This window comes from Aquarana catesbeiana, linkage group LG06 (genome assembly GCF_042186555.1).
Source record: "Aquarana catesbeiana isolate 2022-GZ linkage group LG06, ASM4218655v1, whole genome shotgun sequence".
Lineage (NCBI taxonomy): Eukaryota > Metazoa > Chordata > Amphibia > Anura > Ranidae > Aquarana > Aquarana catesbeiana.
The window spans coordinates 276,717,993-276,745,316 of NC_133329.1; the positions used below are offsets into that span (position 1 = coordinate 276,717,993).

The 27,324-nt window shown below is 40.0% G+C and overlaps 1 protein-coding gene across 2 annotated transcripts in view; it reads right to left on the reverse strand.

The window, feature by feature from the left end:
• KLF7 (KLF transcription factor 7) overlaps nt 1-27,324 on the reverse strand; it is a 230,549-nt gene that overhangs the window by 95,457 nt on the left and 107,768 nt on the right. The window lies entirely within an intron of this gene.

The window sequence follows — 27,324 nt, forward strand, 5'->3', positions numbered from 1 at the left end:
TGACTGGCTTCAGGTGATACACAGAGATTAAACAAATCCAACTATATAAGATGCATCTGTCTATCTGCAGCCTTCTCTTCTCTGCAGCCATTCAAAGCTCAGAATGTACACACCCCCCTTCACACAGCACACAGAAACAGAGCCGAGGCAGTCAATTAGCTGGAGATCCCTCCCCGTCACCGTTTTTCTATTGGTGTCAGGGAAATTTGCTAGAAATGATTCACGCTGATAGCAGAGGAATGAGGCAGCTGACAGAAATGACACTTAGTGTGCTGGATTGAGACAAGTACACACTATAGAAGGATATGCTTTGTTCATATTTCATGTCTGAGGTTTACAACCACTTTAATCCATCCTCCAAATTCTTACATTTGTTGTTTTCAATAGCAAGTATGAAGGAAAATTAGCAGTAAAAAAGGACCTGTGGGTTTACCTAATTATTTTCTGAGTATTCATTCTTTATGATCTTCATAATTGGGTGTGTGGCAGGGGTGTTTCCTTTGCCTACATACAAAGGTGTTCCTCTTTTCCATTTCAAAAAGTTGGAAGGTACTGTACAGTATGTGTATGGCACAATCTGTAGAAGTTTGCAGAAAATATTGATCTTCCCCATGTTATAATATAATGTTAATATTTCCATCGCACACGTTCCAGGAATAGGCTCGGAGGTAGCGGGTGCTGCAGCAAGAGCTAGCTGGAGACATCACAGTTCAATGTATATATTTGCCAGCACATCATGGATCACGATCATCCGAAAGTTTTATTATTAACTTATTTAGTACAGGTACTTATATAGTGCCATCAATTTACATATTCACATCAGTCCCTGCCCTCAAGGAGATTACAATCTAAGGTCCCTAACTCACATTCATACCTACACACAGGGCTTTTTTTTGAGCAGGAACACAGGGGAACGGAGTTCCAGCACCTCCGACACTAAATGTATTGTATGGCAAGGTGTGCTGGAGGGTCTATTGATGCTGGCTGCTGGGGGATCTTTTGTCACTGGTGGGGATCTATTTTTTGTGGGGGTCTATTGATGCTGGGTAGGCCTATTGTTGTTGGCTGGGGGTGACTTATGTTGCAGGGGGGTCAATTGTTGCTGGGGGAGATCTACTGTTTAGGTCTATTGTTATTTGCTTCCAGAGGGTCTATTGATGCAGACTGCTGGGAGATCTGTTGTGGCTGTTGAAGGTCTATTGTAGCTGGGGCGGTATTTTGTTGCGGGGTCCATTATTGCTGAGGGGGAGGTCTGTTGTTGTGTGGGGAATCTATTGTTGTTGTGGTGGGGTCTGCTGTTGCTGGGGGAGTCTATTGTTGCTGGAGTGGGGTCTATCAAATTCCATACAAATTACTTAGTAGCAAAATGATACTTGGTTCTGTATTCTCTAAAAGGGGAGGTACTGGGAGGTGGGCAGGGGGCAGAGATGAAGGGTGACTCAGAAGGGGGAGTTCCTGCACCTATTCTCTGAGGAAAAAAAGCCCTGCCTACACATACTAGGGATAATTTAGACATGAGTCAGTTATCCTACCAGCATGTCTTTGGAGTGCGGGAGGAAACCCACGCAGGCACAAGGAGAATATTTAAACTCCACGCAGGTAGTGCTGTGGTTGGGATTTGAACTAATGACCCTAGTGCTGCTAGGCAGAAGTGCTAACTACTTTACTGTGCTGCCGTTGAAGGATGATCACATCACAAAGGACAAAGTGCAACGCTTGGGAGCCACTCTGGACTCCTTTGTCAGGTTTGTAATGAAGGGATCCCTTGCAGCTCCGAAACATTGTACTTTGTCCTTTGTGATGTGATCATTCTTCAATAAAACTTTCAGACAATTCATGATCTGTGGTGTGCTGGCAAACATATACATTCACAACTTTGCCCGAGCTACATCACCAAACTTGTTTCCAAATATCATCCAAACCGTCCTCTCCGCTCCTCTCAAGACCTCCTGCTCTCAAGCTCCCTTGTCTCCTCCTCCCATGCTCATCTCCAGGATTTCTCCAGAGCCTCTCCCATCCTCTGGAATGCTCTACCTCAACCTGTCCGACTATCTCCAACTCTAGCTGCCTTCAGGCAATCCCTGAAAACTCATCTCTTCAGGGAAGCCTATCACACCTCCAACTAATCTTTTACCACTTCCATCAGCTCATTTCCCACAGTTACAAACTTTTGTACTACCTGTCCCACCCTATTAGATTGTAAGCTCTTCTGAGCGGGGTCCTCTTAATCCTCTTGTATTTTATTTTATTGTAACTGTATTGTCTCCCTTTTATATTGTAAAACGCTGCATAAACTGTTGGTGCTATAAAAAATCCTGTATAATAATAATAATAATAAAAATGTTAGGCCGAATTTTACTGTAGGCCTGCTGTCCTACATACACCAATCTTATCAAAATATTAATAACAAAGCACGGTAACACATATCAAAGAAGCACCATTTAAAAGGATGGCGGTTCCTCACTGAGTACCTCTGATCATGGAAGAAAGAACATGAGCCGTTAGATTTCCTGACACTAACAAACATGTCCGCATAGTATAAAGGTAATTGATGTGTAAAATGGCTTGTGCTCCACTTACTCCTCACAGACTGGAAATTCTCCTGCCTAGAACTGAACGCTCTCCAGCCACTTCCCCGAGCAGAAAGTCATTTTGTCCTGGGTAGCATTGCGACTACACTGTTAAATACGTTTCATGGCATTTAGAATTCGGTTGTCATTCTCTCTTTAGCTCTAAGATGTTACGGGCTCACAGCATCTGTTTGCCAGTATACAATAAATGGCAAAAAATAAATAAAAAATGCAGCAAGGCATTCCAGGAATATCTGAAAGTCTGTGATAACATTCATTCTCTTCCCATTTCTTTTTACTAGCCTGTAACAACTTCTCAGTGGAATTCAGACAATAGCACCATGAATACCAATTTTATCTAACACACTTTCTAAATACACCGTATAAAAAGAAAAAAAAAAAAAAAGCTACTTTGCCTTACTTTTATTGACAAACCAAGCTGGATTAGGGGTTTGCATGGCGCTATACCGTGAGAAATTAACATGTTATTAACTGAAGGTAATGGTTAGCAGGCTGACAATAACAGCTTTTATAAAACATAATGGATGCCTAGAGACAATGAAAAATGTAGATATATTTCCTCTGAGTTTAAGCGCTTTGGAAAATAAGCTATTTCGTGGTTATTAAAATGGTTGCCCTGGGCCAGCCTAATATGATGGAGATTTAGAAGCAGACATAGTGAGAACTGAAATTTGAATGAATTGCCATGTGAAAACTACTCCATAATATTTCTTGTAACTGAAATCCAAGCTGAAAAAAAGGTGTCATGACAGATTATGTTGACACGCTCGCATACAATGCTAAAAACCTCCAGAAAAAAAAAGAAAAAGGTCACAATAACAAATCCAGCCATAAACATTCGCCACTTCAAAGCAATTTTATTGGTGACTATCCCAAGCGCCATTATAAATGGAGATTTTTTTCAGTGGGAGTGGGTTTAGTTGCACAAAAAGATATTGTATGGTCGGTTTAGAATCGGTTGTAGAAAGCACTCCAGAGTGAATTTCCCTAGAAATGTAAACTCTTTAGCATATAATGTAAGTGTTCTGGTAAATGGCTGCCCTACTGGGCTAATTTACTAAAGAAGTTGAGGATCTTCACACAATACATTTACTTAAAGTGATTGTAAATGATCACCTTTTAAAACAACCCATTCAGATTAAAAATGAAATGAAAGGCAAAACATTATGTAAAGATATAAAGAAACCATTATGAACACCCTTTTCCTTTTTTTTTATAAACGATCACATTCCCTCTGTTCTTAGCTGCATAAGAGCTGGAGGGAGGAGAAGCAACAGTACACTGAGCTTTTTTGGTCCTACTTTTCCTATGTATCACATGAGTGCAGTTTGTTCTGCATTCCTGTGACCCATTTCCAGACAGTCCAGGCTGGAGAAAGATCCTGCCTTTACCATCAGGATCCACCCAGATGCCTGGACTGGCAGCTGGCTCAGCCTCTCACCTGCACTGCTGGGAGAGTGAGCTTTGCTGCTCCCTTCCCTCACCAGCCCAGTGCTCACTAGAGGCAGAGCAGAGAGCTGTGACTGTCAATCACCAGCTCTCTGCTCTGCCTCTAGTGAGCACTGGGCTGGGGAGGGCTGAGCAATCAGCGGTGTTTGATCACTCTGTTCTCAGTGCAGAGGCGTGCAGGGGACAGATGCAGCATCAAATCAATGCTGCATACACCTAGGTAAGTAAACCATTTTTTTTAATATATCTCATACTTATCTTTTAAATTATCTAATTGTATGCAAATGAAACAGCTAAATAGGAATCTGTGCTTTGCATGATTGAATAACTGAAGTGACTATTAACACAATTTATTGTGAGAAGATTCTCAGCTCCTTTAGTAAATCAATCTCAATATGTCTGTGCTATATACATATGAGAAATAAATAATTCCTATATCCTCGGAGCCCAGTGGTGTTCCCATTTGTTTTTAAACAGCTGTTGGTTGGGATTGTTGGGGCTCGCTCATAGACAGTGTAGTAACTGGGGATTTTCTGCACTGGAAGAATGTCAGTCACCGCTAGGGCACATAGAAAACCAATTATTTTCTGTATGCCCTGTTCACACTGCAACACAGCCTGGAGGTGCGGTGTAGAGAGCTGTGATAAAATGCAGACATGCTGCATTTTACTGCAGTACACATGTAGGCACCACATGTCGCTGCACAGCAGTGCAATGAAAAAAGTGGGCATTAATTAAGTGCCCACGGCATGGGACTGTGGCTGGCAAAAGAAATAATATAAAAAAAAAAAAAAAAAATTTTGGTGTTACTGTTCCTTTAAAAGATAGATATGACAGGCATGTGGATTACAGGAGAAAAAAACGTGACCTACGGGCGGGAAAAACACGTGTATTGCGGACTGATACACGTGTTCTGGGGGCTATATAAGACCCCCGCATTCAGGTTCCAGTCACTGTTGACCCCACAGCGGCTTGACGAGCTCCATAGGCTATAATACTGAGCTATAATACAGGAGCTCGTCTGCCGTTTAGGTCATGAAGACGCTTGTGAGGAGGGTCCTTGAGAGGGCGGCGTCGGAAGGAGGTGAAGAATGGCTTATGAAGTGCCTGGCAGAATTTGAAGTGGAGCCGGCGGAGGAAGCGGGCACGAGAGACCCAGAAGAATGTTCGCCGGCCCCAGCCGCAAATGACATGCAGAGCCTATCGCCACCAGTGAATATCCCAGCGACTCACCTCAATACAGCAAGCAGGCAGCGACGAAGCCGCCCGCCGGAGCGTTCGGCTATGGCAGTTCCTGAAGTGAGAGCGGAGTCCCGCCCAGCTGAAGAGGTTGTTGCGGATGATGTCATGCCGCCTCAGCGCAGTGGAGGTCGTGTCCGCAAGAAGAAGAGGGCCTTTTCTCCGTCGCCTCTTTGTAGAAAAGAGGGGCGGGGTAACACTCACCTATCCCCGCCTCGCGGGGATAATCTCTCTTTCTCTCCACAGGTTACTGCGTCCTCGGTTGCCATGACGACGGGTTCGAGAGTGTCCAGGCTTGATCAGCTGGACGAGGTGATGACAGAAGCCCGTATTAGAACAGCTGCTGCAGATAGGCAGGTTCAACAACAGACACCTGATCTTCAATCTGCTACAGGAGCACCCCCTGCTGGTGAGTCAGCACAACAACTTTTCATAACCCAACTGCTTGATTCTTTGTCAAAATTTACAGCCTCTTTAGGCAATACAAATTTACCTGCACCTGTTATTTCACCAGCTAGTGTTTGGTCACATAATACTTCTTCACCTGTCACTTCACATGATATGGTTAACACGAACGTGGTTAATAATACACAAGATTGTGTTAACATGGCGCATATACTGTCTCCTGTGCCGGAAACATGTTTTAAGGAAGTATTACCTTGCGAGATGTCTCCGTTAGGTTTTCATTTAGCTTCAAATATAAAAGAAAAAATATGGAAAGGTGAATTTATTGATCTTTTGACATTATTACCTAGCAACAAAGAGTCATCTTTTAAATATGATAAACGGAATGATGAGGACGATAGACGCCGTATAGCTCCTAAATCTTTTCATAACTGGTTGCAAGCATTCTGTATTTTTTCAGCTATAATGGGCGAAAAGTTCCCTGAAAAATGCAGTGGTTTATTCCAACATCTAGAAAATATTCTTGAAGCTTATAAAAATTTTGGCGGTTTTGGTTGGTACAATTATGATGAATCATTCCGACAAAAAATGGCAGTCTTCCCTTCTTTGAAGTGGGGGATGAAGGATGTTGGCTTATGGTTAAACCTAATCCTTCCTCAAAAACAAGCAGTCAATAAACAGCCTCTGGTCAATCAAAACACGTCATCAGTTTATAAAAAGGGCATTTGCTATGCATATAACGAGTCACAGTGTAAATGGTCAACTTCGTGCCGTTATAAGCATGAATGTTCTTTTTGTTTCGGGACTCATCCTGTAGTGAAATGTTTTAAAAGGAGTTATTCCAATGTGCAATCCCGGGACAATTCCAAAAGCCTACACACCAGTGAAGCTGGAAAACATGTACCCGTGGCTACTTCTGTACCCAGACAAGGAGAAAGCGGGAATTTTAATTAACGGTTTTTCTTTCGGTTTCAGGCTTCCTGTTTTTTCTGGTAATGGGTGCCATGTAGTTGATAATCTGAAATCAGTCGTTCTTCATAGGCAGGTGGTTAGGCAAAAGTTGATCAAAGAGATCACAGCTGGCCGTGTGGCCGGTCCTTTTGTATCTCCACCTTTCAAAAATTTTCGTATATCCCCATTAGGTTTAGTGCCTAAAAAAGAACCAAACTCTTATCGTCTTATTCATCATCTTTCTTTTCCTAAAGGTAACTCTTTAAATGATGAAATTGACGATTCTTTATCATCAGTAAAATATGCCAGTTTTGACGACGCTGTTTCATTAATAAAAAAATTTGGGATTGGAGCTTTGTTAGCTAAATCGGATATCAAGGCTGCTTTCAGATTATTACCTATTGCACCAGAGTCGTTTAATTCCTTAGGTTTTTGTTTCGAAGGTTATTTTTTCTATGACATGTGTTTACCAATGGGTTGCTCTTTATCATGTCAATATTTTGAGACGTTTGCTACTTTTTTGCAATGGGTTATTTTGCATGTTTCAGGTTTGGAAGGAATAATCCATTACTTGGATGATTTCCTTTTTGTAGGACCGCCTGATTCTCCAATTTGCGCTCTGCTATTGCAATTATTTTTAGCTATCTCTAACAATTTTGGAATTCCTATTGCTAATGAAAAAACGGTTCTTCCTTCTCCGGTTATCGAATTTTTAGGTATTACGATCGATACTGTTTTATTTCAGTTTCAACTTCCTTTGTTAAAGATTAATCGTATTCAGGAGTTGATTTGTCTCTTTTTGCGCAGAAAAAAGGTTCTGCTAAAAGAACTTCAATCCTTTTTAGGATTGTTGGCTTTTGCGTCTCGAGTTATGCCGGTTGGTAGAATTTTCTCAAGAAGACTGTCTATGGCTATGTCGGGGTTTAAATCTCCTTTCTCACATATTCGGCTTACCAATGATCTTAAAGATGATCTATTGGTATGGTCTCAATTTCTTTTAGATTACAATGGTCGTACGTTTTTTCAGGAAGAACTGGTTTTTTCAGCTGATATGGAGTTGTTTACTGATTCTGCAGGATCATTGGGTTTTGCAGCAATATGGCGCACTCATTGGTGCTGTGGTTCTTGGCCTTCTTTTTGGGTTTCTAAAAAAGCCACGAAGAATATTGTGTTATTGGAGCTTTTTCCGATCGTTGTGGCTTTTGAACTATGGGGTAAATTCTTTACAAACAAGCGAATTCTGATCCATTCTGATAACAAAGGAGTACTTTTTGCGATAAACTGCCTCTCCTCTAAATCCATATCTGTCATAAAACTTTTGCGTTACTTTGTATTTTTATGTTTAAAATGGAATATTTGGGTTAAGGCGAAATATGTTCCTGGTAAGCAGAATGAGATAACAGATGCATTATCTCGTTTTCAGATGGCTCGTTTCAGGCAGCTTTTTCCCGAAGCGGACCTAGTTGGTTACACATGCCCAAATCATCTATGGGATTTGATTTAACCCCTGTCTGTTCAGCTATTCAACATTCTTTAGCTCCTAGAACATGGACCGAATATTTGGTTGCATTGAAAAAATGGCTATTGTTTAATGATGCAATGGGCTTCTCCGGTTGTTCACCTACGGAACAAACAGTTTTAGCATATTTTTGTTTTCTTATGCAAAAGAATTTTTCTTATAATCATATTAATAAAAGCTTGGCCGGAATTTCTTTTTTCTTAAAACTTCATAACTTGCCAGTTTGCACTAGTTTCTTTTCGGTTCGCCAAGCTCTTAAAGGTTATAAGAAAAAAACGTTCACACCAGATATGCGTAGGCCCATTTCATTGGATATATTGCGGGATATTTGTTTAGTGACTCCTAAAGTATGCAATTCAGAATACGAAGCGATATTACTTCATTCAGCCTTTGTTTTAATTTTCTTTGCTGCGCTTCGAATTTCAGAAATGGTCCCAGCTAACAAAAAAGGTAATTCTGGGTTACTTTTTAATGAAGTATTAATTTCACCAGGAAAAGTGCAAGTTTTTATAAGTCGATCTAAGACGGACGTTCATGGTAGAGGTAATTGGCTCAGTTTATATGCCTGTGGCGACTCTATTATTTGTCCCTATGTAATTCTTTCTACATATCTCTCTATTCGACCTTCGTGTTCGGGTAATTTTTTGGTTCACTTGGATCATTCCCCTCTTACTAAATTTCAATTTTCCGTTTTATTACGACGTTGTTTATCTCATTTAGGCCTCTCTCATCTAAGATTTTCGTCGCACTCTTTTCGCATTGGAGCCGCCACAGAAGCAGCTAGATTGGGTCTTGAGGATACAGTCATTATGAGATTAGGGAGGTGGGAGTCCAAGAGGTTTAATCTTTATGTTCGCCCTAATTTATGTCTTTAATTTCATAGGTCGCAAGTCTTACATTTGGATCATTGGACACTCGTTTATTTATTGGGCTCACAAAAGAGCGGGTCAACGTTGTTATACTTCCAATTTATCTTTACCCCATGCTTCTTTTAAAGTTCTTTGGAAGGGCATTCGTGGGCTGCAATGGAATAATCTTTTCTGTCATCTCTCCGCATTATCTCAGCGATGGCCCTCTCCGGATATATTGATAATTCATTTAGGGGGTAATGATGTAGGTAAACAACCAACTTTAGATTTACTTTTTATGATGAAACAAGATTTACATCGCATACATCTTTCTTTTCCGGGTACTCGGGTACTATTTTCCGAAATGGTGCCACGTCTTGTATGGTTGTCTTCCCCAGAGACAAAGCCTTTGGAGAAGATTAGAAGACGTGTGAACCATTCTATTGCAAAATTTATGCCTTTTTTAGATAGTTTTTCTTTCAGACATGTCGATTTGGAAGGGGGTTTTTCAGGCCTTTACCGACAAGACGAAGTTCACTTGTCGGATGTAGGCTTGGATATATTTAATTTAGATTTACAAAATATGATTGAGATGGCCGCGGTGGTGGGGTAGGCCGTTTTTGTTTTGGTAAACATAAATGGCTGGTGGGGACTTTGAAGAAGGTTTTTTATTTATGGTACTCGCTCGAGTTCTATAACTGAGTGAGATATTGATATATGTTTTATTGAAATATTAATTAAATAAACAAATAAATAAATAAAATAAAGAAAAAGAAAATTTAAAATAATTTATTTATGTTTTAATTATAAAGGTTATTTATACCAATAAAGGTGCCGCGGCCATTTATCACCATTAAATAAGTCTGAGTGTGGATTATTTCTTTATTTAAGATTCTTTTGTACAGCCTACATTCCCATGAAAAAAGTGGGCATTAATTAAGTGCCCACGGCATGGGACTGTGGCTGGCAAAAGAAATAATATAAAAAAAAAAAAAAAAAATTTTGGTGTTACTGTTCCTTTAAAAGATAGATATGACAGGCATGTGGATTACAGGAGAAAAAAACGTGACCTACGGGCGGGAAAAACACGTGTATTGCGGACTGATACACGTGTTCTGGGGGCTATATAAGACCCCCGCATTCAGGTTCCAGTCACTGTTGACCCCACAGCGGCTTGACGAGCTCCCCATCCCTCCCACCCTTGTCGCAGCACCTTCTATGTGGTTTGTCACCCTTGGATCAAGGGGGGACTTTGAAGAAGGTTTTTTATTTATGGTACTCGCTCGAGTTCTATAACTGAGTGAGATATTGATATATGTTTTATTGAAATATTAATTAAATAAACAAATAAATAAATAAAATAAAGAAAAAGAAAATTTAAAATAATTTATTTATGTTTTAATTATAAAGTTTATTTATACCAATAAAGGTGCCGCGGCCATTTATCACCATTAAATAAGTCTGAGTGTGGATTATTTCTTTATTTAAGATTCTTTTGTACAGCCTACATTCCCATGCACCACCATGAATTATCTATTGCTTTGTGCACTTCAAATAAAGTTGACAATAAAAAAGAAAGGGAACTCTGTAATGCGCTGAAATGCACATCATACCGGCTCTTCACATTGGCTCATGGCAGCTGCCTGCGCACTAAACTGTGCAGTGTGAACTGGCTCTAAATCTTTGTTAGCAAAAAAGATACCTAAATGCATTTATCCAGTCTGCCTAAAAGTGATTTTTCAGTTACAGGTAAAATCTGATTAAAGAAGAAGTATCACTTTATTTTTTACATCTTTAATAAATTCCCCAAGGGAACAAGTGCATGTAGTACACCTGTATATTAAAAATCTAATTTTACTTACCGTTTGTGCTGTGCTGTAATTCACCCCTGGCTGAATCCCAATTTATAGGCGTTCCTATGAGGGAGCTACAGCCCACACTGTATTTACCGCCTAGATCTATGATCTAATAAATAAGATTCCCATTGTGAACTGCCCCACAGCGCTGACTGTTCAATAAAGTGGTACCAAGGCAGCTTATACTCTCCTTTCCTCTAATGGCCCTGTCCCTTGCTGGAGTTGACATCTTCTTTTGTGTGCCGTTTTTTGGCTATTTTCATTGGCCGACACAAGATGACATCACTCCTCCGCATGCACAGGAGGCCATCATTCCAGCACAGAGGAATCAGGCCAGCCACATGCCATGGGATGTTACAAACAGGCAGGTAAGTGTATTTTATTGCAAAAGAGACAATGCTCGTCTCTTCTGCAATAAAAAAAAATCTGCCTGCTCGCAGTAAACAACTTTAGCTCTACTTTAATAAATTTAGTAGTAAACAATCAGTCAGCACTGCTGGGCTGTGTGATCTATCTGCCAGCACAGTGTATGTTTGCTAGCAGCGGCAGATCTATCACACATCCCACACAGCACCTAATAAGTGTGTTCAATTGAATCTATTAATAATCTGAATCTGTTAATAAATTAACAGTCAGTGCTGGGGGCTGTATGATAGATCTGTGGCAGCTAGTAAACATACACTGCACTGGCAGGTCTTTCACGCAGCTCCGCATTGTCGACTTATTGTTTACCATTGAACTTGTAATTGAACAGTCAGCTCTGCAGGGACGTGTGATAGATGTGCTGGAGCTGCTTGTAAGAGTCTGACTTGTTTGTGGATGGAGCCAACCCCAACCACTGGTGTGCCGAATGGCGACGCTTGTTTTCAGCATGTGTCTGATGCCAGAGATAAGAAATGTAATTCAGTCCTCATTAAGTATTCATCTCCTTGCTAACATTGTGGTCAGACATTGGTGCTCTATGCACTTGGTTCCCATGGAGATTTAATAATGATTTACAACATGAGGTGATACTTCATACAACCCATGGATGAATCCCTTTTTATTTTTCATTCAACCAGCGTGTTGACTAAAAAAGTTGACGCGATCACCCCATGCAAACACTCGATGGGTATGTGGGAATCCTCCCGGCTCAGCTATTGTATTCTGACAGTGGGGAGACTTCCTCAGCATCAGAATACACTGGTCAGCGCTACAGGCTACAGCTGATCGAGTGGCAAAAATCCAACAAAGTGGTTGAACAAAAGTCAATCGGTCTCACTGTAGAACTACAATGAGAGGGGCTGAGTATCCCCCGCTGATGTCAGCCGCGGGGAGAGAAGGAGAGTTGCGGGTGGTCACGTGAGCATCGAGCGGCACTCTAAAATAAGGTATAAAGCTGCATATTTTTTATAAAGCACATACGCTGGGGCACATAACTTAATCTAACACAGGGGATTCTAGGAATAAGACCCCTTTTTTTTGCAGTATTTAGTAATATAGCAGCAGGAGGGGAGGGGAGGGGTGGGCTGCAGATTGTCATTGAGACTAGCTGAAAGGCACGGAGGTAGGGAGAGAGGGGGAGAAAGGAGAGCAGTGAGCTGACATGGACATAAACTGACCACAGTATCATGGATCAGCAGCCTTGATAATCATGGTCAGTTTACAGAGGGGAGGGCAACACCAGGCAGGATCATCCAGGTATTTTAGATTATAGAAAAGGACAAATTACACAGCACAAGGACTGTGCTGTTATTTATGCTTTAAAGCAGGGGTCTCCAAACTATGGCCCTTCAGTTGTTCCCATCATGCCTATTCATGTCTGTGAATGTCAGAGTTTTACAATGCCTCATGGGACGTGTAGTTCTGCAACAGCTGGAGGGCTGTAGTTTGGAGATCCCTGCTTTAAAGGAACAGGATCATTTATTATTATATTTTTAGGGTTACAACTGCTTTAAGTCTCCTTGAACTAGTTCACACTCTGTTCATGCCAACATTATCGTTTTATTCTTTTTCCTACAAGATCTCCTCCCTCTATCGTAGTAATTGCCACAATACAGTGAGTATACAGAAAAACTCAAGAGCAGCAAATCTCACCATCACCACAGGGTCACTTGTGAATAAAGTCCAGCCTGTGAAAGAAGAGCATGTAGACTTACCTTTCTGGTGGACTGTGCCCTCTTCACGTTTCTGTAATCATATAAGCATGAAAGGGCCCTTTCTCTCCCCCTCTCTCTCTCTGGCACTATATCATATAAAGGGCCCTAGTTTTCTGCACAATTCTACTCCATCCAAAGCTTTTAATCTACATCTTCTGAATCCCAGCTCTCTTGGGTCCTCTTATGCCTTGCTAATCCATCTCTTTTTTGGTCTTTGCATGCACCGCAGCTCACCAGATTGCTCTGGCAGTTTAATGCAAAAGCTGTTACTATGGCATTCTGTACACAGGGAAGAGAAATTTTACTGCACAAGAAGGACTTTTACTGCAGGTGTTTCTTATAATATGTATGAGTGTGCATTTACATTACAATACAGTCTTCGCTTAGACTGAGATACAACATTACGTGGTTTCAAATTGCTTCTGAGTCTGTTCTGTTCAAAGGTTTTGAACCTTTTATATATGTTTTTGGCACATCCGATACATGTAATAAAATTAAAAGAAAAATGATATACGTAACGCAGACAAAAATACCTTTCGCCATGCACTGTCAGCCATTTTGCGCAGACAGTGGAGGTCAAACGCCCTGTCTTCCTTTGCTGTGTAATGCACAATCTGACAAAATGAAGCTGAAAGTAAATGACATTTTCTGTGCCTCAGTTTAGCACCAAGACTCCCCCTGGCTTTGCTGAGTATATATTGTCCCTTAAATGAACTTTTAAACTTGTCAGTCTCATAGCATGGAAAATAATCATAAAACAGAGTACCACAGAAACATCTCGTTGTCATGTATATAAATATATCATGCTGACTTTCTTAATTCATCTTTTTTTTCCCTCTATTCCATTATGAATAGAAGCTATTATGTTCATGGTGAAGGTTTGCGCAGATCAACAGTAACCTAAGTGCAATTAGAATTTGAATTGATGCTACTTGAGGATAACAGCAGGCTGTTAAGCTCCTGTGTTTAATGGTGTTTCCTGTAAGTGCTATTCATGCCATGATGCATATTACAAATGGATATCTGCATCACTTAAAAAAAAAAACACTCTTCAATGTGGGAGCGTGTCAGCCTTGTCGTTGGTGACAGTTAGGGCGTATACGGACAGTTGAAGCTGACCTTTGCCCGAAAAAAGAGCATTGAGACATCCAAAAGACTGCAAGATGGGCAGAATCCACAAAAGCTGAAATAGAAGAGAACATCACACTGAAAAAAAGTTGCATCAGTCAGGGAACAGAAAACCTCTGTTATGATAGAGTTGCATATTACTGGAAACCGCTACTTAAGAGACAAGATATAAAATAAAGTGCCTGTAATATAAAGCTATAAAATGCAGGCGGTCGGCAGGCCTTGGAAATGGTGTAGCAAATTAGACTCCTACAACACATAGGGCCGTATTTAGAAATGACATTACTCTATTATTATAGTTTAAAACTCTCTAAATGGCTATAGTAATTGTACATCTGATAAGCTTATTGTAATTAACTTAACACCCCATTCCATAGTTTCTTTTTGTACTGAGAAAAATGGCCATTTGTTCAAGATGCAATATATAGGGGATTGATTTACTAAAACTGGAGAGTGCAAAATCTGGTGCAGCTCCGCAATAAAAACCGCAATAGAAAATCAGCTTCCAGGTTTTTTTGTCAAAGCTGGTTGAACATGCTGCAGTTAGAAACTGATTGGCTATCATGCACAGCTGCACCAAATTTTTCACTCTCCGGTTTTAGTAAATCAACCCCAATGTGTCCCCTAGTAAGGAGGATCAGGATATGATAGATGTTCACAAATATCTTTGTCCTCAGCAAGTTTTGTGGCATTTAACCACTTCATTAGGAGAATATATGGGACCCAAGTCTGATAGGGGTCAAGGCACCACCAGGGTTCCCCCACGATGGCTAAGGGGGATGTGCAAGGAATGGGCGGCTGTCTTAGATGGAACAAAAGCACTACTCTGGGTCCAGATGAGGGAAAAAATTCAATGAGAGAGATGATCAAAACCGCTTAACTAAGCCTCAATTGAAATGTACAGCTGGTAAGATGATGGCTGGTTAATGCAGGGGAAGAAAATCCCTGATGCCATGAGGCTTGTGGTCAAAGGATAAATACCCCCCGGATCCTGCCCCCAATGCCAGTGTATACCTTTTATGATATGTATCACTAAATACTTGGATATCCTGCTTTTATAGTCCTTTGCATCAATAAAATGTTTTCTTTTTTATCATACATTGAGTTTATGTTGTTTAAGTTGTACCGAGATAGTCCTTCATACAACTCCTTTATGGGTGATTGAGTGGGGACTAGCCTCCCAGTCTTTTTCCTTTTAACCGGATGATAGTACACCCTATTTACTCTACATGTTGTCTACATTAATAGAGGCCTTAGCTTTTCAACCCCAATGTGTGTCCATAGTGTGAGGACATATCACTATACCATACCTCCTAATTGTCCCTCTTTTGGAACCAAATCCCTCCTTCCCTCTTTCCTCCTTAGTTGTCCCCCTTTTTTGGTCTGATGTACAGATATCTATGAAAATGTAACAACCAAAAGTGTTATTCTGGACTAAAACCCACATCCTTTCACCTAAAATATCTCCTTTTCTAATTTAACCCCTTGGCGCCGGCTGCCGCTGGCCCTTTAAGGGGTTTGCTATGCTATGCCTATGCTATGCTTATGGCCCCATGATCGCCATGATTGGCTGTCACGGCCGTCACATGATCGGAAAATTACGTGAGCCGCTGGTCATTGTGCCAGGAGTGCGCAAGGCACGCAATCTCGCCACAGCACTGACTGCACTATTGCACACAAATATGTGGCCGCTCCGTGCCAAGGCCTGGCCGCTGAGAGGCCGCATATTTGTGTGTGCTTGGCACAAAGAGATTAAAATGCCAGTATAAGGCTCCATGCACACTAGTGTTTATTAAAGATCCTAAAAGCTGTTATTAGCATTTTTTCCTGCTCCTAGAAGCTAAATAGTGTTATCCTATGTGTCCATGCACACTACTTTAGGCTATTAGTGTTTTTTGAGCTTCAGCATCTAGGAGCAGAAAAAAAAATGTTTTTGTAGAGTTTCTTGGAGTTTTTCCATTAGAAACACTCCTAAACACTGCCAAATGCTCCTAAATGCTTCTAAACGCTAATAGCGTTATTTGAGCTTTTTTTCATTTTTTTAGGGCCCCATGCACACTAGCATTTTTCTAAGCTCCTAGAAGCTGTTATTAGCATTTTTTTCTGCACCTAGAAGCTAAATAGTGTTATCCTATGTGATCATGCACACTACTTTAGGCTATTAGCGTTTTTTGAGCTTCAGCGTCTAGGAGCTGAAAAATTGCTTTTGTAGAGTTTCTTGGAGTGTTTTTCCAGCAGAAACGCTCCTAAACGCTGCTAAATGCTCGTAAACACTCCTAAACCCTACTAATAGAGTTTTGTGAGCTATTTTGTTCCCTTTTACTGCAAAAACGCTAATAAAACCCTAACGCTCCTTAAACGGTTTTAAATGCTCCTAAAATGCTACTACAAAAAAGCTATTACCAGTGTTTTTTATTCACTGTTTTTTCCATGGCATGGAGCCTCAAGGAAAAGCAATGCTGGGAAAAACTATTCCGGCTTTAGCCAGTAACTATTGGCATGAAAATTCTTAATGGTTAGCTTAATTAGGGGCCTGGTAGGGGTGTGTCCTCAAACTAGCAGCCCCAGTGCCGGGTAGGCACCCACAAATGTAAGCGGCCATTTGGCTTTTAAATGTTACCATAGCATTTTAATAAAAGTTTTTACACTATGGAGACTTTGTTTGTTTCCCATATATCCCTTGCTTGAACGATTGGGATCGGAGTGGTTCATGCCTAATCACCATCCAGCTATCCAGCCGTCCATGTGAGCAGGCACAATCCTGCAAAAGCGCTAGTGACTCTCTTTTTAAATAAAGGGGTCATTGGTATCTGGTAAGCAGATATCCATTTCTACAAGGTGTATTTTCTTCTGTCTTTTGGTGAAGGAACTTTTTTCTATCAACAGCAAGGAACTGGCACATCTTGGAAGATATCACTTTATAGAATTTATTTCTCACTATTAATTACCAATAGTACACTGTTGCATTGTTACCATTGTGTTGGTTTCTGTGTATTATGGTTCAATCCCACTGTTAATATTTATATAAATCTATGTCCCTTTTCTCTCAGTACACAAGGTACACACTAAGCACAATTCACATTTGTTGCACTTCAATAATTCATTTTTTAATATTTTTTTGAATAATCATTAGCGCCCCCTATCTATATATTTACCATCTGATCATTTATGTTCATACTGGGGAGCAGCTTGGGTTATGTGTATCCATTTAATTTTTCTATTGATTTTTAGTTTTTCACCACCTAAACTCATTCATATTTCATTTTTTATTCACATTTTTTAAAACTATTGTCACCATTGGCGCGGAGTTAGCTTTTTCTACTAGGGGTGTGTCCATTGCCTAAATACATTGTGCTAGAAGGTGTCCTTCTTTCTCAGCTCAGAAAGTTGGGAGGTTTGCTACACAGACCTTAACACCTTAACGTATAATAAGTGTGTTAATGCCTATATACATGGAATACATGCATATGTATAATCTGTTACGAGTTCCAAAAGCTCATTCAGCCCTGCATGTTGAAACAGTGAATACAAACTAATAACTGCTGAATGGCATTTCAAATATGGATGAAGTTACATGGGATTACAATACATGGGGCACAAGGTTACAATACACGGGGAAGCATTACTTTTAGCTCTCATTAAAGTATGTACATTTGAGGGTTAAATTATAAATGGGGTGAAATGAATGGTTAGGGAAAAAAATACCCTACAAAAAAAGACACTTTATATTTATTTGTGGAATCCTCATTCTCTTGTACGGCAAAGTGCCCACAGAATCTTAACATACACCCACACCATGTGGCATGGTTCTATCCACCTGCCCCTACATCAGTACAGAACACAGTAGTGACATTGTGGGCATGGTGGATCCACAGCAGTTATAAAATGGCTTAGAAATGTGTGTTTTTGAGCAGCGATATTTCTGGCATTCAAGAAAGTGATTCTGTCATTTTAGAGGATAAGGACCAGATGCACAGTTAGGTTGGGGCCAGGGGATAAGGGTTAAGGTTTCCAGTTAGGTTTTAGGGGTAAATGTTAAGTGATAGCTTAGTTTTAATTTTTTTTTAGTTTAAGGGTTAATTTAAAGTGTTACGTTTAGTTAAAGCCGTTGTAAACCTCAGACATGAAAAATGAACAAAGCACAACCCTCTATAGTGTGTAGTAGCTTTAACCAAAGCAGTGAGTCCTATCTGATCTCTCCTCTCTCTGCTATCTGCATTAGTCAGTGAAAAAAACTCTACACCGACACAACAGCCTGGGAGACCCCCCCCCCAGCACACAGCAGGTGACCTGTAGCTTCGGCACTGTATGTTTTTCTATAAGCCTGTGTAAAGGGGTTGTGTCACTTCAATCAGCTATCAGATTATAGGCAGCTTGGTGCTCTTGAACTGCAGTGAGTGTGAAATCGGATACCTGCCTCCTGTTTCCTAGAGCTGTAGATAAAAAGGTACAACTCACACAAGAAGATTTGTTTCATCTATGTGTCTACAGGTATATGCAAGGGTTTACATCCCCAAAGTTTTGGGTTTGAATTACTTTCAAGGGTTTGGGGTTACTTTTTAGCTTATTTAAGATTTAAGTGTAATCTTACTTTTTTTTCACTTTTAGATAGAATATTGAAAAGCTTAAAATCCCTGTCATTTTTTTTTTTTTTTTGTGCTTGTTGATTGTATTTATTTATTTATTTTTGTGGTCAAGATTTCCTTTTGCCTCCTGTTTCTAGTGTTCTATCATTTTACTAAGTTTCAAACTAAAAAAAAAGATTGGCCTTTGATATACTTTAAAAGTACATTTTCCAGTAAGGCCCAATTCACACCTGAGCGTAGCGCTTTCAAGCAGAAAGTCGCACGATTTTGTCGCATTTTTACCGTGTTTTAGCTGCAATTTTGATGCTTTTTTGCTGCAATTTTGTACAGATCAAAAGGTCACCAATATAAAAAAGCAGAAAAGCACCCAAGTCTGCCTAAAAAAAAGTTCCAGAACTTGTTTGAGCTTCAGGCATTTTGGAGCTTCTGGCTTCAAGCGTTTTGGAGCGGAGATGTGAACCATCTCCATAGAGAATAATTGATTTTTTTCCCCTCCAGCATTTTGTAGCTTCAGGCTTCAAGCTACAAAACGCTCAGGTGTGAATGGGGCCTAAGAGCCCTTTCACACTGGGGCAGGGGGCGGCATCGGTGGTAAAACACCGCTATTACTAGCGGCGTTTTACCGTCGGTATGCGGCCGCTAGCGGGGCGGTTTTACCCCCCGCTAGCGGCCGAGAAAGGGTTAAATACCACCGTAAAGCGCCTCTGCAGAGGCGCTTTGCCGGTGGTATAGCCGCGCTGTCCCATTAATTTCAATGGGCAGGAGCGGTGAAGGAGCGGTATACACACCGCTCCTTCACCGCTCCGAAGATGCTGCTGGCAGGACTTTTTTTACCGTCCTGCCAGCGCATCACTCCAGTGTGAAAGCCCTCGGGGCTTTCACACTGGAATGCAAGCAGCGGCACTTTCGGGTCGGTTTGCAGGCGCTATTATTAGCGCAATAGCGCCTGCAAACCGCCCCAGTGTGAAAGGGCTCTTAGAGTTAGTTTGGGTTCTGTTCTGGCTTAGGGATTGGCACACTATTTGGTTTCAACTTGCCATTTTTGGTCCTGGAAGGCCCATGCAAATTTATAATGATATATTTTATATATTTTATATATTTTAAACACAGCTCTATAAACTGTGTTAAAAATCTACAGGTCAAGCATAAATGTCCAAATATCTAACTAGGACATTTTTCTTGATTTCTTCAAGGTGCTGAAAATAGGCTTGGTACCCAACAAGATTAAAGTAGTCACAAAAATAACACAATGTAACCTTACATACAGGCGAGAAGAATGGTCAACGTTACTGACAATCAGTCACTAATACGCGCTTGCTCACTGGCATACTGCAATCAGATATACACTTAAATACTTTCTGGTGGCAACTCTATTAGCAATACTTTATTAGAGATGTCCCAGCTATTCTTTGTAAGCAGATTTTGAATAATGCTTGCTTCATCTTTTTTCTGTCCCTCCTTTGAAATCATTTACTGTATGCTCATGCGCTAATGTTATTTTCACAGTAAATGTCAGATAGGGCTAGCTTCTTGTATTATGCAAGCTTCATGCAGCTTATTGGAAAGCAGAACTAAGGTTAATGTGAAATACGAACTTTGGTACACTTTGAAATCTACTGTATGCATTTCCCAAGCTAAAAAGCTACACCAGGCTACCTTGCGGTCAGTGGAGCAATACTCTTTGTCTTAATGATAAAGACATTTGAAAAATTAAGCTCTGGTAATAACAATGTGCAAATTATTATACAGATAAATACCCCACCCTGCTTATTAGGATAATGTTTTTCAATGGCTCCCCATCCACAAACTCAGCTGATACCAAACTTCTAATCATAGTACTAGCAAAAAGGCACAGGAATCTTATTTTATAAAAAGGACCGTGATCTAAAGAAATGTCTGTACATGTGGCCATTCACTGACTAAATAAAATATGTTTGTGCTCAGTCTTATATTGCCTGGACTAATGTCATAAAGCAACACACATACTACCCTGGACTCTGCTGCATGCAGAAAAAGAGCACTATCAAGTGGCCTGGCTCTTAGTCCCTGTGCAGTCAGTTGCTGTCTACAGAAATGTCAGAAACATAAATAAAATGGCTGAAATTTCAGGTTATAGTAATTTCAGATTAAATGAAGATTGCCTGGGAACAACAAAAAGAATTTAAAGCTTAAAATCAATTTTGGAAGTATCTCAGTAGCTTCTGTAACACTCTAATTTTGGCTCACATATGACAGATTTGCTTTAAAATGAACCTGTCACTATCCTATGCCAGCAGCTGTTACCCCACTGAGTACAGTGTTTATTGCACAAAAAACAAATTCAATCTTTTATTTCAAACATGAATTTGTCATTAAAACTCTCCCCTCCCCAGAGGACCCGCCCCTCCCCCCGACCTGCTTTAAGCCAGTCATGTGATTCGCCAGGTCCTCATTGGTCTTCGCCTGACTGGAGGTGGTCCTGGATGACCCAGAGAGCTATATTGACTTCATGACATCAGCCTTGCTCTTTGATATATATTATGTCCTTCTGTTTTTCCTTCTGTCCAAAGTGATCCTACTGTGTGTTTGTGAATATATGATTGTTGTAAGACTATTACACAGTGGGCTCCATTGGGGAAGGGAATCGGGGATATGAATAGTTGAAAGCACAGTGGCTAATTGGTGGGCAGCACAGTGGCTAATTGGTTAGCAATTCCGCCTGGCAGCACTGGCGTCATCGGTTGGCATCCCAACCATGCCTGGAGTTTGCATGTTCTCCCTGTGCCTGCATTGGTTTCCTCCAGATGCTCTGGTTTCCTTCCACACTCCAAAGACATGCTGACAGGTTAGTTGGCTCCTGTCTAAATAGGCCAATGTACTGTATGTACTGTATGTGTTTGTGTTAATTTGAATTAGGGCAAGCGCTATGCCTGTGCAGTATAGGACGGACACTATCCGATGGGGGACATTTCTCGACAGGACACCGGCATCCTGATCCACAGGGGACTTCCGGGATCCGGCCGCGCTCCAAGCCTCACTGTGGATCCTGCCCGAATCCTGGAAGTCCCCTGTGGATCAGGATGCCAGCAGCACAGAGAAACAGAGCCTATTTTCATCCGGACTGCAGAGATTGTTTGTGGTTACACTGGACCCCCCTGCGCTTGACAACAGTTTTTTTTACATGTAAGTGTTTTAATGCAATTTGTTATTAAATTCAAACAGTCTTACTAAGAGGCGCACCTGTTGCTGTGTTTTTTCTCTTTTACACCATATGTGTTAGGCTGTGCTGGGTAGCCTTGCCCAACACAGTCCTAATGTACAGACAAGTCAAATTGCCTTCTGTCATGTATGTTCACTTAGAATGAATAGAAGTAGAACATGCATTACTTATTTTTACGGCATGTTGCATCGCATTGCACCCACGTTGCAATGCTCTGCAGGGAATAAGATTAATGAAATGTCACTTTGTGACATTTCAATAAAGTTGAAAAAAAAACAAAAAAACCCCAAATGGCAGTGTGCTGTACGCAGTGCATTGGCACAGTTTATTTCCAAGCGCACAATAGTGGCTGTCTCCTACCAGAACAGCTCTTCTGGTATTCCTAACTGAGCTGTTGGAATGTTTTTTTTATATGGTGTAGCACAGCTCAGATGTTTCAAGCAATGTTTGTCTCTTGTTAAGCTCATTAGTACAAGTACTAAATGGGTCAAATAAATCATGTCCGTGTTATATTGCAGAACCTACATAGAGTCTTCTCTATAAAGTGAATTATTTTTAAACCTTATGCCCCATGTGATGAGCATATGAGATAATGGACCATGGAAATAAATGAAGCATATATCACTTTGCTTTGTGATTCTTACGCTCAGTGAAATTCTCATATAGGGTCCATGCTGATTCCACGAAGGACACACATGGGTATAATAAGCCCCTGTGAGTCATTAATTAGGTCCAATAACTTGTGAATATAGCAATAAAAACAAAAGCCTCCAGGCAACAAGGGTCAGTAACGGGTCCATTTGCATACTAACAATTACAAAGGAGTGGTAATAAAAAATAACTAATTTATTTATTAGCACGCTTGTGATTAATGAAGATTTTCCAAAGACTCTGACCTTATGTTCATGATCCTTGTAAGTGAATCACAGAAGAATACTACATACGCAAATAATAAATTGTAACCAATTTAAACTGTAGTGAGAATGTTAAATACAATATTTCCATATTGCTTTTTAACAACTGTGTTCTGGCCTTCAGAATAAAAAAAAAAATTGGTGGTAAATACAGTGATTTTCCAGTTTTGACTGAAATAAGTATAAAAATGAAAGTTAAGAATGTATAGAAATAAATCTCCTAAAAATGGTCTTCATAAACCAAAAAAATATATAAAGGGTTTGACAACCGTGGTGATTTTTGCACACTTTCTGCTTTCTACGAGCACCCAGCTTTAAATTGCTTTAGTTGAACTCAGTCCATACAGCAGTTCCTTTAGCCTTGTAGGGACAATACGCCGCATACTCAGCACCCAGAGGGAAGATTTATCAATTCTATTGCACAGCAAAGCAGTGCAAAGCATGAGTGGTGAGACTGGTATATATGGCAAGTTTACAATAAGACTACAGCTGGATTCATGTATCCCTCTCTTTGCTGCTCAAAAGTAGCACTGTGACAATACAGATCATGCCACTGACCAATTCCTTTAATTCATTTTCTGTGAATACCTAGATTGAGTCATTATGGCTCTGTTTACCTTACACTGACGCTAAACGATATACCTATTTTCCCCAAAATAATTCATAGACATCTATGGATCCACTATTTAATGGTCCTCTAATATATTTTTTATCAACCACATTAAGACCAGGACTTTTCTGGAACTTTTTGCCTACAAGTTTAAAATAGTATTTTTTTGCTAGAAAATTACTTAGAACTCCCAAATATTATATATATTTTTAACAGAGACCATACAGAATAGAATGGTGACTGTTGTAATATTTTATGTCACACCGTACTTGTGCAGTGGTCTTACAAACGCAATTTTTTTGAATTAATAAATAACAAAACAGTAAAGTTAGCCCAATTTTTTGTATAACGTGAAAGATGATGTTACGCTGAGTAAATAGATACCTAACATGTCATGCTTTAAAAATTCGCAAGCTTGTGGAATGGTGACACACTACGGCACCTAAACATCTCCATAGGCGATGCTTTAAAAATGTTTACAGGTTACCTGTTTAGCGTTACAGAGGAGGTCCAGGGCTAAAATTATTGCTCTTACTCTAACGATCGCGGCGATACCTCACATGTGTGGTTTGAACATCGTTTACATATGCGGCCGTGACTTAGGTTCTGCGCGCGAGCTCGGAGGGACGGGGAGGTTTAAATTCGGATCTTCACTGCATCTGAGCATCACAAACCAAAAAAGCTAGTTAATTTTTTTTCTAATATTCAAAGCAAACTCCCCCATCCATACATGTCTCAATACTTTATTTTGTTGAGAAATCACTTTGAAAAACACCCCCCCTAGCATTGCTGGCCGTGGCCATTTTGAGTAAGGGCAAATGATTCATGTAGCATTTACTTCCTGGAATACATCTGCCCTTAGCTCAAGCATGCATGCAGGTGCGTGTGTTTAGCTGAGAAAACCCCTCTTTCTGTCCTCCCCTTCTCTCCTCTTGAAGACTTCTGGGATGTATGACATAATTTGCCTAGGCAAGAAACCAGGAAGTAACTGAAGAAATGTAAAAAAAAAAAGTTTATTACAAGTAAATATGATATGCTTTCCTATCTGTTTACTAATGCTAGCAGCATGAGAATTAAAAATAATCAATGTTGATTGGGAGAGTGAAGTTACACTTTAAATCACTCCTTGGTGTGTTTTTCTCCTCCTTTTAACAACTGCAAGGACTTGCAAATTGGCATTACAAACTACAAATCTTAGAATCCCTGGAAATGCACACACCTGCACAGTGACGTTATGGCTTCCGGTTCCGCCTAACATGTTTTGTCATGACGTCATCAGGGGCACGGTATTGGAAGTGAGCAAGAGAGGAAGGCTAAGTTCCATCATAAAGTGGGACCATGGAGAATGAACATAGCCACCCACTAAGTCAGATCACAGAAGCAAAAGAGAATTGAATTTGGAGATTTGGAGATTCACAGAAGGCTGAGAGCAATAAAAGTTCAGAATATACACTTGAATTCCCTGAGGAAGTCACGAGGTCACGTGACGTAGCACGTAGGAACCGGAACCTCAACCAAACATACACAGCAGCCGAACTCTGTTTATCCCCTTTGCTGACACTGTATACCGGAAGCTTCGCACTCGGTAACACCGGCGCACCGCCACACACTGTACCACATTATGCATTATATGCAGTGTGCGCTTCCAGTTTTGTTTTTGTTTTTATATATTTTTTAATAAAAACCAAAGTTTTTTAATACTACACTATTGGAGGCCTCCCTTTTTTGTCCCTTCTGTTTTTTTTGGCACACGTTCCAGAATCCGGAGTACAATGCATTGAGGATCGAGTAGGGATATCTACCCTTTCAAAGGTAATCACCATCACCAGGCAACACTCGGAACATCCTATCCATAAGGCTTTGATTAAAGCCCTTGAAGGTAAGGCCAATGTGAGCTTAGTTACATGCAGATCTGGCACGGTCAATTATCTTTGCTCAACTGTATATTTATGAACTTTGAGTAAGAACACCACAGATGGTTTATGCACTGAAGATTTATTTGAAATATTGAACTTTCAGCTATTAGTATCAGCACATTGATTTTTTATATCACACCATCACTAATGGACTATGTTTATACTGCACTTTTTTTGTGTTTTTTGGATCACATATATTTTTCCCCCCACTGGCTAATTTAGAATTTGATACTACACAGGTCACGTTCAGCACATTTGTTATTTATCTGCAGCTTTGTGTCTTGCGCAAAATCATTTACAGATTGATATATACTTGAATAGAGGGAGCTCTCATTGGTTCAGCACAACAACAGTCTAACAAATGTGCAGAAATGACAGAGTGCTTTTTTTTAAAGCAAACTCATACAGGTTGATTACTGAAGAAGTAGAGACTGTTTACATTGAAAAAGGTTTAATGTACTTATCAAATAAGGTAAAGATATGTTTCTTCAATCGTCCAATCGTGTACTAGCAAAATTACCATTTATTCAATTTCTTTTGCTCATGAATGGCTATTAAAAGTGAACTTAAAGTGTTACTAAACCCACAATGGTAAAATCAGTCTGTATATGCAGTAAAGCATTCTTGTTATACTCACTGTGGAACCTAAGGGGTTACTCCTCCGCATTGTGAACAAAGGCTGTTTGATCCTGTCTTCTCTGATCCTCCCCTTATTTTACTGTCCCCAATTAATCTGCTGTTAGTATAGAGTCTTGGAGGCACTTTTCACAGGCTGTTTGGTGTGTATTACTAGAGAGTTTTTTTTCTTTTTTTTTGGGGGGGGGGGGGTGCATGTGATTAACACAGGACCAATCAGTACTGTCCAGACAGAGGTCAGGGGCCATGCAGCCTCATGGGACATTCAGAGAAGAATGAAAACTCCTCCTACAAGCATTAACTGGGTTTGGTAAAACTTTACCTTATTTAGTAAGCTAATTATTAACTTTGCTATTTACTTTGCTAAGTGAACAGCCTCTACTACTTTAGTAAATTTATTCCAAAGTGGAACTAAACTCAACCACCATAAGGACTATTTTTTAATCCTTACACTGCTAGAATTAGTAAATAGATAGTAAAATATATCATATTTAGTTATTTTTATCATTTTTTTACATTTCTTCAGTTACTTCCTGGTTTTCAGGCCTAGGCAAATGATGGCATACATCCCAAGAGTCTTCAGGAGGGGTTTCCTCAGCTAAGCACACCCTCCTGCATGCATGTCTGAGCCAAGAACAGATGGATTCCAGGAAATAAATGTTATATGAATCATCTGCCCTTACATAAGATGGCCACGACCAGAAATACTTTGGCGCGGGGAAGACATGGATGGATGGGTAAGAATGCTTTGAATATTATAAAATGAATTAAAGAGATTTTTCAGTTTGTGGTATTTAGATATAGTGTTATTCCTGCTTTAATTGTAAGTAGTGAAGCAAGAAAAGCAGAAAAAAAAAATCTAAAAATCACTATACATTCCTATTAATAGTTTTTTTTCTTAATAAAAATCATCATCATTAATGGAAAATCTGCTGGCAACTTTTGCAAAACGGTCTCAGTTTGCTAACGAGGATTGCAGTCTCAAGGGTTGCAAACAAATAAATTAATATTAATAAATAAACACATAAATAAATCAAATGGTTGCAAATCCTTACCAAAAGACAGCCAGCCCAATTAGCAATAGATGTGCCTCTGATTTTGTTGCTAACTTACTTGCTAAGTGCTACTTTAAGTATAGTGCCTGACATGCTGCCCACGGGGATCAAAGAATTCTGTAAGACACGCTTTGTAATAAAACCAACACAAATCAACACAAAACTATGAACGCTAGAAACTAAGTGGAAAGCTAAGTATAAAAATACAGTTTCTTTTTTGCTCTTAGTTTTAAATCAATACAAAGGTGATAAAAGTGAAAAAGATACATAACCAGCCTAACCAG